At 46.0% G+C, this 12699-nt stretch overlaps 1 protein-coding gene across 3 annotated transcripts in view; it reads left to right on the top strand.

The window, feature by feature from the left end:
* The first annotated feature begins 5747 nt into the window (after positions 1-5747).
* The window catches only part of LOC137420813 (C-myc promoter-binding protein), a 157067-nt gene continuing 150115 nt past the window's right edge, over positions 5748-12699 (top strand). For 2 of the 3 annotated variants that reach the window (XM_068106215.2, XM_068106213.2), the window contains exon 1: positions 5748-5926. The gene's annotated coding sequence lies outside the window, so the exon portion shown is untranslated. The other variant, XM_068106214.2, reaches the window with a different exon arrangement.

Raw genomic sequence — 12699 nt, 5'->3', positions numbered from 1 at the left:
CCCCAGTGTGACACAAATGAAGACAGCAAAGTCACTCCATGGCATAGCAGTCCATTGGGGTCCTTCCCCAGTGTGACACAAATGAAGACAGCAAAGTCACTCCATGGCATAGCAGTCCATTGGGGTCCTTCCCCAGTGTGACACAAATGAAGACAGCAAAGTCACTCCATGGCATAGCAGTCCATTGGGGTCCTTCCCCAGTGTGACACAAATGAAGACAGTAAAGTCACTCCATGGCATAGCAGTCCATTGGGGTCCTTCCCCAGTGTGACACAAATGAAGACAGCAAAGTCACTCCATGGCATAGCAGTCCATTGGGGTCCTTCCGCAGTGTGACACAAATGAAGACAGCAAAGCTACCAATTTTCATGTTTTCTGCCAAAAATGGAAGACTTATATTAAGATTTGAGTTTTTACAATAACGATCGAGTTACAAACTCAAATGACATAATTTTTGAAAAAATCCAAAACATCCCAGAGACGGGTTTGGTGCGTCTCGAACAACATTGCTCTTTCACGTTGAAGCTTCTCACAGACATCGAACAGTAGCAGTGTTTCTTGATTTTATCGAGAAGTGGGCCTGACGTCAAAAGCCATTGTCCACTTGCAATGTGAAACCTACCGTGTGAACAGAATATCCAGGAATGCCATACTGAGCTCTCCATGGCGCGAAACCCAAACACTTGTGCTTGGAAAGAAGACCTTGTGCACCCGTTTCAAGAATTGCGTGTGTCACTCCAGTCGATGGAGTCATGGAGATCATGACAGGGGCGGTTGCACATTTAACACGGGGTTGTAACAGAGATTGCAAAAGCCTCAGGAAATCTTGGAAAGGACAAGCCTTTAGCCTGAGCTTGCACATCCATATATACCACAGCCATAATCGTGTGCATTCTAATTTTGAACTTCGGCTTGGCGGACATGATGCTCCACTTTCTGGTGCCCAAAGAGTTGTTTTGACCCGTGTTAACTAAAATTCAGACAGTAAAAGCCTTTCTTTTTAAACAATGCAAAACATTTAGACACAAACAACCGCAGAACATACAGTGCATTCAGAAAGTATTCAGACCCCTTCACTTTTTTCACATTTTGTTGTGTTGCAGCCTTATGCTGAAATCGTTTAAATTCATTTTTCCCTCATCAATCTACACTCAATACCCCATAATGACAAAGAGAAAACAGGATTTTAGAATTTTTTGCAAATTTATTAAAAATAAAAAAATGAAATATCACATTGACATAAGTATTCAGACCCTTTGCTATGACACTTGAAATTTAGCTCAGGTGCCTCCCATTTCTCTTGATCATCTTTGAGATTTTTCTACACCTTGATTGGAGTCCACCTGTGGTAAATTCAATTGATTGGACATGATTTGGAAAGGCACACACCTGTCTATATAAGGTCTCACAGCTGACAATGCATATCAGAGCAAAAACCAAGCCATGAGGTCGAAGGAATTGCCTGCAGAGCTCAGAGACAGGATTTGTCTAGGCACAGATCTGGGGAAGCCTCCAAAAGATCTCTGCTGCATTGAAGGTTCCCAAGAGCACAGTGGCCTCCATAATTCTTAAATGGAAGAAGTTTGGAACAACCAGGACTCTTCCTAGAGCTGGCCGCCCGGCCAAACTGAGCAATCGGGGGAGAAGGGCCTTGGTAAGAGAGGTGACCAAGAACCCGATGGTCACTCTGGCTGAGCTCCAGAGATGCTGTGTGGAGATGGGAAAAACTTCCAGAAGGACAACCATCACTGCAACACTCCACCGATCTGGGCTTTATGGCAGAGTGGCCAGACGCAACCATATGGCAGAGTGCAACACACAGAAAAATGATGTATCCAGCAGCCGGGTGGCTGCACACGAACCACCCACCACCATCTTTCCTATTCTCTGGAAAATCCTGCTTATCTCTTTGCTGATGACAATCCTCTGCCATGTAGCATCGATCATCCTTCAGATAGGAAGGCAGCAACTGTTTCCCTTACTGCAGACCTTGATCAAATCACGAGCTGGTTTAACACTTCAAATATGAATTTCAACGGTGACACATCTCACTCTCTCTCAAGCTTTCTCTGTGAAAGGACCGTTTAGCGAACCCTCACGTCTACTTATTTAACAAACCTCTTGAAGAAGTTCAGTTACTCAAACTTTAGAGCCTTACCATCAGCCATGATCTTTCGTGGGCAAACTAAGTTGGCTTGCAAAGCCAGCGGCCAACTGGGAATCCTCTGCTTGCAAGGTCTTTCCTTGGAAAATCTGAACTTTTATCAACTCGTGTGGCTTTCATCTGCAGCTCAATGAAGTGCTATTCTCCCATTAGGGCTGGCACCCCTGCCTCACACCCTGCACTTCTTAATGCCTTGGAAAAGAAGCCCTCAAAACCAATGGAATCTCCCGCGATGAAGTTGTATCTGGTCCTTTCTGTGTTCTAGTTTTTCCATGAGCCTCGACTTTGAATCCAAAAATAATCGCATCCATGTCTGAAGGAAGCGGTTCAGTTTCGCATTTTTAATATTAAAAAGGTACAGCCTAAAAACGAACGAAACCCATTTAGAATTACCCTTTAGAATTACTCTTTATAATTACCCTTTAGAATTACCCTTTAGAATTACCCTTTATAATTACCCTTTAGAATTACCCTTTAGAATTACCCTTTAGAATTACCCTTAAGAATTACCCTTTAGAATTACCCTTTAGAATTACCCTTTAGAATCACCCTTTATAATTACCCTTTAGAATCACCCTTTATAATTACCCTTTAGAATTACCCTTTAGAATTACCCTTTAGAATTACCCTTAAGAATTACCCTTTAGAATTACCCTTTAGAATTACCTTTTAGAATTACCCTTTAGAATTACCCTTTAGAATTACCCTTCAGAATTACCCTTTAAAATCACCCTTTAGAATTACCCTTAGGAATTACTCTTTAGAATTACCCTTAAAATTACCCTTTAAAATCACCCTTTAGAATTACCCTTAGGAATTACTCTTTAGAATTACCCTTAAAATTACCCTTTAGAATTACCCTTAAAATTACCCTGTAGAATCCTTTAGAATTACCTTTTAGATCCCTTTAGAATTACTCTTTAGAATTACCCATTACAACCCTTTAGAATTATTCTTTAGAATTACCCTTTAGAATTACCCTTAAGAATTACCCTTTAGAATTACCCTTAAGAATTACCCTTTAGAATTACCCTTTAGAATTACCCTTTAAAATCACCCTTTAGAATTACCCTTTAGAATTACCCTTAGGAATTACTCTTTAGAATTACCCTTAAAATTACCCTTTAGAATTACCCTTAAAATTACCCTGTAGAATCCTTTAGAATTACCTTTTAGATCCCTTTAGAATTACTCTTGAGAATTACCCATTACAACCCTTTAGAATTATCCTTTAGAATTACTCTTTAGATCCCTTTAGAATTACTCTTTCGAATTACCCATTACAACCCTTTAGAATTATCCTTTAGAATTACTCTTGAGAATTACCCATTACAACCCTTTAGAATTATCCTTTAGAATTACTCTTTAGATCCCTTTAGAATTACTCTTTAGAATTACCCATTACAACCCTTTAGAATTATCCTTTAGAATTACTCTTGAGAATTACCCATTACAACCCTTTAGAATTATCCTTTAGAATTACTCTTTAGATCCCTTTAGAATTACTCTTTAGAATTACCCATTACAACCCTTTAGAATTATCCTTTAGAATTACTCTTTAGATCCCTTTAGAATTACTCTTTAGAATTACCCATTACAACCCTTTAGAATTATCCTTTAGAATTACTCTTTAGATCCCTTGAGAATTACTCTTTAGAATTACCCATTACAACCCTTTAGAATTAGCCTTTCGAATTAGCCTTTAGATCCCTTTGGAATTACTCTTTAGAATTATCCATCAGAACCCTTCATAATTTTTTGTGTGTTTTTTTTTGTATACAAGATCGAGGCTCGTGAAAGAGCTAACATTAATCACACAAAAAGTCAAATTGACACATAAAACACAAAATAAGGGGAGCGGTGGACAAGATGGGGAGGGAGGGGGAAGGACACAAACACAACATTTGAGAGCAGGGACATCGAGAGAAATGTGGGAGGGAGAGGCCTTGGGGGGAGGTGGGAGAGGTATAAAACATGTGGACACTGCAAAGACTTCCAGGAAAGAAGTTGGAATTTCAAAAAAGTGTATCTAGGGAGAATTAGCGGGGGTAGAAAAGATCAAGGTTTTGGATGGGGGAAGATAAGAGATGGTGGTGAACAGCTGTTTTAAAGACCTGGAGGGAGGAGTGGAATTGAAGGGAGTGGGGGAGTTTGTTCCAGAGGCGGGAGAAAAGAGGAATGAAAGAGTGAAGGTGAGCAGAGAGCCTAGTTTTTGGCAGTTTAACCATAAGAGGGTTGCTGGCAGATCTTGTGCGACCTGTAGGAATATTATGGGGACAGAGCACAGAGAGAGCTGGAGGAGCAAGGCCGGAGAGGAGTCGAGAGAAGACCGAAAGACCACCAACCTGCCTGCGGTGAGTGAGTGAAAGGCCCTCAGATAGCTTCATCGCGGGAGATTCCAATGATTCTGAAAGCTTTGGTTTCAACAGCGTGAAGCCGAGCTAGGTGTGAGGCAGGAGCACCAGCCCAGAGGGGAGAGCAGTATTCCATTGAGCTGCGGATGAAAGCCTTGTATGTGGTGAGGAGCTCAGGTGTGCCGAGGAAGGACTTCGCACGACGGAGGATGCCCAGTCGGCGACTGGCTTTGGAGGCCAGCTTGGAAATGTGGTTTTCCCAAGAAAGATCATGGCAAGTGAGACCCAAAAGCTTGAGCGATAGAACTTCATGGAGAGAATTGTTGAGAAAGTGGATGGGAGGGTTTTCCAGTCGGTCTTTTCGGAGAGACATCGTAAGAGTGTGAGATTTGTCAGGATTGAAAGACATGTTCCACATGTGTGACCAGTCTGTGATTTTGTCCAGATCTGCAGAGAGTGAGGAGGCTGCAGACTGCCGATCTGAGGGATGAGGAATGAGCGGCAGATAGTGGAGTCAACAACAAAGAGATAGAGAGGATTTTCCAGAGAGTCGGAGAGATCATGGATGAAGACCAGAAATAGAAATAGGAATTATCCTTTAGAACCCCTTATAATTAAACACGGTGGCATTCGAATTGTTCTTCTTCTTCATTATGATTGAAGGAAGGACATGTAGGCTACTGAAACGGCTTCACCACTTAAAAAACTGCACCTCCTGGAATATAAATTTTAATCATAATGAATTACCGACAACCTGTGTGCTGGTGGTCAGGTGGCTTCATATGCAGCCTGTGGCTATTGGTTGCATCATTTTCCGGGGGCAGGACTGTGCCGCAGACGCAGTGCCCATGTTACCAGTGAGGTGGTACTCATCTTGCCGACCTCGGAAGGATGACAGGTTGAGTCAAACCATCCGGTGTTAATTAGACAACACAAAAGTGGCTCAAACTCAGGACCCGAGACCGTCGTCGATCTCAAGACCAACATCAGGCTCGATGCGCCGGGTCTTCTCCTACTATTAGCCCTTTGTAAAATTTTTGCCTCCACAAGAACAACGGAAAACAGGCTCTTCCATCGTTCACGATAATAAACATGTAACCAATGAGTGAATTAGCATCACTTGTTTATTATTTATTTAATACGTCATGCCGCCTCCGCAGCTCCGCACAGCTAACTCCGCCTCTTGGGGCTTTCCGAGAAGTTGGCTCCACCCTCTTGTAACTCCTCCCAGGTGTGTGGACTGTGGATCCTCCTCTTCATTTTCAATCTGTTTTTCCGCTCGTACCTCGTAGTCATTTCGCCGGCGTACGCTTCGGCTGTGACCGCTATTCTAGGCTCTAGCCTAGTTGTGCCTTCTCCCGATCTCATGACGACGCTGCTCCCAATGAGCGGCATGGATCCCATGTAGGTGAGTAAAGTGTTTCTTGGCCCAGTTGTGCGATTTTCTTCCTTCATTACGGGTTCCCGACATCGCGAACGCGGGTACAGTGAGGCCGAAGGGATGCGCACTTTCTCTGTGGTAAGTCCGGTCATGTGTTGCTATGTCCACAGGGTAGAGGCCGATTTGAAAGTCTTGTTTACGTGTCCGACGTATGTCTGGCTCATTGGTAAACGGCTGCGTGTCCGGAGCGGGATTGCGGTTTGTGAGGAAGTAACGGGAAATGGGATTGTGGGTTTTGCTGCCTCGGTGAAGGTTATTGGGATTCGGCTACTTTCCTATAAGCTGCTCGTCCTGGCCATTCGGTTTCCTTAGCGTCGGATAGTTTGTGCTGCAACCTCATGCCGATGATTCGTGAACGGACGGACGATGCATTAGGGTCACGGACACGGTTAAGGCTCTTCAAATTGAAAACATGCACAGACACATACAACATACAACATACAATGAAGGGAGCGGGAGACAAGAGTGCGAGAGAGGGAAGCACAACAACAGTAGCGAACAGGGACGTCGGTAGATCTGTGGAAGGGGGAAGGCTTGGGGGGAGGAGGGAAGGGTACATGGTATAAAACAAATCAACACGACTAGGAATTTCAGGAAAGAAGTTGGGGAGTTAAAGAGGTGAATTTCGGGTGTTTTAACGGGGGTAGAAAAGATTAAGGTTTTGAAAGGGGGAAGATAAGAGATGGTGGTGAACAGCTGTTTTAAAGACCTGGAGGGAGGAGTGGGATTGAAGGGAGTGAGGGAGTTTGTTCCAGGGGCGGGAGAAAAGAGGAATGAAAGAGTGAAGGTGAATAGAGAGTCTTGATTTTGGCAATTTAACCAGAAGAGGGTTGCTGGCAGATCTTGTGCGTCCTGCAGGAATATTTGTTGGACAGAGCACAGACAAAGCAGGGGGAGCAAGGCCGGAGAGGAGTCGGTGGAACACAGAAAGACCACCTACCTGCCTGCGGTGAGGAAGAGAAAAGCCCTTGGAGTTAGCTTCATCGTGGGAGATTCCAATGATTCTAAAAGTTTTGGTTTCAACAGTGTGAAGCCGAGCTAGGTGTGAGGAAGGAGCACCAGCCCAGAGGGGAGAACAGTATTCCATTGAGCTGAAGATGAAAGCCTTGTATGTGGTGAGGAGCTCAGGTGTGCCAAGGAATTGTTTCTATTTCATGAACTGAGGTTTGAAAATGAAGTAGAATTTCGTGTGTGCTGTGAGTGCTGTGAGTGGTGTGAGTGGTGTGAGTGGTGTGAGTGGCGGCTGACATGATAGAGGATTGCTGGCAGTGAATACACCATGAAGATGTGGATTGTATAATGTGGATTGTAGTGCACCATAAAGATGTGGATTGTAGTGCACCATAAAGATGTGGATTGTAGTGCACCATAAAGATGTGGATTGTAGTGCACCATAAAGATGTGGATTGTAGTGCACCATATTGATGTGGATTGTAGTGCACCATATTGATGTGGATTGTAGTGCACCATAAAGATGTGGATTGTAGTGCACCATATTGATGTGGATTGTAGTGCACCATATTGATGTGGATTGTAGTGCACCATAAAGATGTGGATTGTAGTGCACCATATTGATGTGGATTGTAGTGCACCATAAAGATGTGGATTGTAGTGCACCATATTGATGTGGATTGTAGTGCACCATAAAGATGTGGATTGTAGTGCACCATATTGATGTGGATTGTAGTGCACCATAAAGATGTGGATTGTAGTGCACCATATTGATGTGGATTGTAGTGCACCATAAAGATGTGGATTGTAGTGCACCATATTGATGTGGATTGTAGTGCACCATATTGATGTGGATTGTAGTGCACCATAAAGATGTGGATTGTAGTGCACCATAAAGATGTGGATTGTAGTGCACCATAAAGCACAGTTTTAAGCCGAGGTTGGAGTGACATGGCAGCTGGGGGTTACACATGCAATAACGGTCGTCTGATGTATTGAGATCCAAATGTAAGAGCTGTGAGCTGGCACGACTACTCGTAGTAACTTGTAGCTGCTTTTCCATTGGGTTGCTTGAATTCACCAGGTTTTATCAATCCCTCCTTTTGACTCAGATTCTCATCCATTTTGACATGTACTTCCTGATTAATCACTTATTGCAGACATTCCAAGTTTGCTGTTCTTTTTCCCCCCAAATTTTCCTCTATCGCACTGTCCATCCATGCTGTGCACGTGAGCTGATGCCAGCTGCTGCTGCTTTTGATGTCTTCGTTCTCCATTTCTGGCAAGCCCCAGCCAGTTGTGTCAGCATGGGTCTGCAATGTCACATAAGCCTCGTTGGTATCGTTAACATTGAAGCCTGAGTTTGGTGTTCAATGTCACCAGGATTCAAAAAGATTTATTTTCCTTATTTTCTGACGGACTGATGCATAAAATACGCAATTCTAATTGTTTGATGTTTTCTTTGCACGTCGTGATTTAATTTGTTTGGTATTTTGTTTTTGTGAATTTCATTTTGATGTGGTCTTGCGATTGAAATCCATGTCCATTGGTTTCTAGGTCTGCCTCTATGTAAGGAGCTAGCACATTGCCCGGAGGGTGATTGTGATACACACACACACACACACACACACACACACACACACACACACACACACACACACACACACACACACACACACACACACACACACACACACACTTTTATTTTTACTGAGTAAACATACACATGCAATTCTGACAACTCGACAAAAAAGCTTCAACCTCCCCCTCCCAACTCCATCCCATCTTTGCCCTTCCCTCTCCCCCCCACCCCCTCCGCTACACCAGCCCCAGGTCCTGCCCTTACCCTTAACCTCCCAACCCGAAGGAATCAATCCCTTCCTCACACAAGTCTGCAAGACCGAAAGTCCTCAAACCCAAACCCCCCCTTCCCCAACTCAAAAACCTCAACTTCCCCTTTCCAAAGTTGTCCCAACAATGGTGACCGGGGCATAATATAATAATAATAATAATAATAATAATAATAATAATTCATTTATTTTGTATAGCGCTTTTCATGAAGCCCAAAGGTGCTTTGACAGAGTGCAAAACATAATGCATAACAAAACATGAAAACAACAATTGCAAAAAGACAAGAATCAATAGGGAAATATTTAAAGCAAAAGGAGGGAGAAGGAGAAGTGATAGTCAGGGGTTAAATGCTGTGGGTTGAATGTTGAATGCAGTGCTGAACAGGTGGGTCTTGAGTGATGTTTTGAATGTGGTGAGTGAGGAGGAGTCTCTGATGGTGTGAGGTAGTGAGTTCCAGAGGGTGGGAGCAGCGATGGAGAAGGCCCTGTCCCCCCAGGATCTGAATTTGGTCCGGATGGGGGGGGGGTCAGGAGGTTGGTACCAGCAGAGCGGAGGTTGCGGGTGGGAGTGTGTCTGGAGAGGAGGTCAGCCAGGTAGGATGGGGCCAGGTTATGGAGGGCTTTGTAGGTCAAGAGGAGGATTTTGTACTGGATTCTCTGGGAGATGGGGAGCCAGTGAAGCTTGTAAAGGACGGGGGTGATGTGGTCACGGGTCCGGGAATGGGTGAGTAGACGGGCAGCGGAGTTCTGAATGTATTGGAGTTTATTGGTGATTGTTGAGGGTGAACCATAGAGGAGGCTATTGCAGTAGTCCAGACGGGAGGTGATGAAGGCGTGGATGAGGGTTTCTGCAGCCGTGGAGGAGAGGGATGAGCGGAGACGGGCGATGTTTTTCAGGTGAAAGAAGGCTGTCTTTGTGATCTGTTTAGTGTATTTGTCAAAGGAGAGGGTTTGGTCAAAGATGAGGCCAAGATTCCGGATGAGAGGGGAGGTGGATACTGGGATACCGTCGATGTTGAGGGCAAAGTTATGGGTGGATTTTGTGAGCGTTTTTGGGCCAATGATGATTATTTCAGATTTATCACAGTTAAGTTTGAGGAAGTTGATTTGAAGCCAGGATTTTATTTCAGAGATGCAGTTTGTCAGGATAGAGTGGGTGTCGGTGGAGACGGACTTGGTGGAGATGAAAAGCTGGATGTCATCGGCGAAGCAGTGGAATTGGAGACCATGATGGCGGATTAAGTGACCGAGGGGGGACAGGTAAAGGATGAAGAGGAGGGGGCCAAGAACTGAACCTTGGGGGACACCTTGGGGGAGGGGAGCAGTGGGGGATTTGCAGTTATTGATGGAGATGAACTGGCGTCTGTCAGAGAGGTATGATTTAATCCAAGAGAGGGCAGTGCCGGTAACGTTAAAGGTGGATTCAAGTCGGGTGAGGAGGATGGTGTGATCGATGGTGTCAAAGGCAGCGCTGAGGTCGAGGAGGACGAGAATGTTGAGGTTGCCAGCGTCAGAGGAGAGGAGAAGGTCGTTGGTGATTTTGAGGAGAGCAGTTTCAGTACTGTGGTTGGAGCGGAATCCGGATTGGAATGTTTCATGTAGGTTATTGGCAGAGAGGTGATGTTTGAGTTGAGCGGCTACAGCGTGTTCCAAAACTTTTGACAGAAAGGGTAGGTTGGAGATGGGTGTGAAGTTATTTAGGGTGTCAGGGTTTAGACCAGGTTTTTTTAGAATGGGGGTAACAGCAGCAATTTTGAGGGATGGTGGGACGATGCCTGTAGATAGGGAGGAGTTTATTGTTGCAATGATAAGTGGAGAGAGAGCAGGGAGGGAGGCCTTGACAAAGCTGGAGGGGATGGGGTCAAGAGTGCAGGTGGTAGTTTTCATTCCTATGAGGAGTTCAGAGAGGTCAGTAGGGGAGACCGGGGAGAATTGAGACAGGGGAAGGCAGGATAAGGGGGGGGCAGGTGGTTGGAGGGGGAGCGGGTGCGGCGGTGGTCAAGCTGTTGTAGAGGTTGTCAATTTTGCGTTGGAAGAAAGAAAGGAAGGAGATGCAGTTGTCTACTGTGAATGACTGGGTGGTGGTGTCCAGGGGGCGGAGGAGTTTGTTTATTGTCGAGAAGAGTGCTTTTGGGTTTCCGGAGCCAGAGTGGATAATTTGAGAGTAGTAGGCGGAGCGGGCGTGGGAGAGGGCATCTTTGTAGTGTTGTAGGTGGTCCTTGTAGGCTTGGGAGTGATCTGTGAGACCTGTTTTATTGCGGAGTCTTTCAAGTTGGCGAGCACGAGTTTTCATCAGGCGGAGTTCAGGGGGAAACCAGGGAGCAGAATGGGTGAAAGAAACTGTTTTGGTTTTTACAGGCGCAAGCTGGTCAAGGCAGGAGGAGAGAGTGTGGTTGTAGTAGTCAGTGAGGTCGGAAGGGGTGTGGAGGTCAATGAAGGGAGAAGTGGACATTTTTTCAGAGAGGGTGGATGAGAATGAGGTCGGTGAAAGAGCGTTGAGCTTACGGAAGTTGATAGTGCGATAATGTCTTGGTGTTGGGGTGGGGATGTTGATGGTCATAGTGATGGCTAAGTGGTCAGAGAGGGTGAGGTCGGAGCCAGAGAGATGGTGCAAAATTAATCCAGTGGAGCAGACAAGGTCCAAAATGTGACCACGGATATGCGTAGGAAAGTTAACATGTTGAGTGAGGTTAAAGCAGGTGAGTAAATCAGTGAAGTCAGTGGTTATTGTGGAGTCAGTGGAGTCCATGTGGATATTGAAATCACCAAGGAGGAGGATTGAGGGGGAGAGGGAACATAGCTGGGTCAGAAAGTAGGAGAAGTCAGACAGGAATGATGGGTGTGGTTTGGGAGGGCGGTAGACGACAGCCATGACTGACTGCGTGTGACCAGAGAATTTAAAAGCCAGGTGTTCAAAGGATGAGGATGAGGCGATGGGGATGAGGCTGGTCCTGATGTCGTGACGGTGGATAACGGCAATTCCACCACCTCGGCCCTCCGAGCGTGGTTTATTGACGTAGGAATATCCATTGGGTGTGGTGAGGTTGAGCGTGTAGTAGTCCAGTGGTTGTTGCCAGGTTTCGGTGAGACAGAGAAAGTCCAGTTTGTTATCCAGGATGTAGTCGTTGAGGATGAGGCATTTGTTGTTGAGGGACCGGGTGTTGAACAGGGTGAGCTTGATGTTGTTTTGAACAGCGGGGATGAATTCAGGTGATTTAGCCAGGGTTCGCAGGCAGGAGGTGAGATTTTGTGTTTTGCCGTGACTGGGTGCGCTGGGACGATGAGTGGGAGTGCGCTGAGCCGACCAGAGGACGGGGATGGAGTGACCTGATTGTACATATACAAACTTACGACCGGAGCCACGTTGAATGTACCTGGGTCGTCGGAGGAGTCCATTTGATTTGATGGCAGAGATGCATGATGGGGTGGAGCGGGTATTGAGCAGAAGGAGCCTTGCGGCGGAGTACCGCAGAGCCATGCCAGGCAGGAGTGGAGAGACGAGACGAGGCCAAGATTGAGGAGGTGAAACAATGGTCCCAACCTACGGGAGCGGGCCCGAGGAAACGAAGGAGCCAGGTAGGTGAAGCCAGGAGCAGAGCCGGGACCAAGCAGAGGGCAGGCAGGAGCGGAGAGGTGAGCACGAGGCCAAGGTTGAGGAGGTGAAACAATGGTCCCAACCCACGGGAGCAGGCCCAAGGAAACGAAGGAGACGAAGGAGCCAGGTAGGTGAAGCCAGGAGCAGAGTCGGGACCAAGCAGAGGGCAGACAGGAGCAAAGAGACGATCACGAGGCCAAGGTTGATCACGGCAAAGCGGGAAATGCAGCGGCAATCAACCGCCGCCGCTACAAATCAAGATCACGGCGGCAAAACCGCCGCCACACCGCTGCGAAGGACACAACCCACGAGAGCGTGCCCGAGGAAAACAGCGAGCAGGCGAA

The sequence above is a fragment of the Myxine glutinosa genome, chromosome 2 (genome assembly GCF_964187855.1).
Source record: "Myxine glutinosa chromosome 2, kmMyxGlut1.1, whole genome shotgun sequence".
NCBI lineage: Eukaryota > Metazoa > Chordata > Myxini > Myxiniformes > Myxinidae > Myxine > Myxine glutinosa.
The sequence above is the reverse complement of the archived record's forward strand: the minus strand, read 5'-3'. Positions and strand labels throughout refer to the sequence as shown.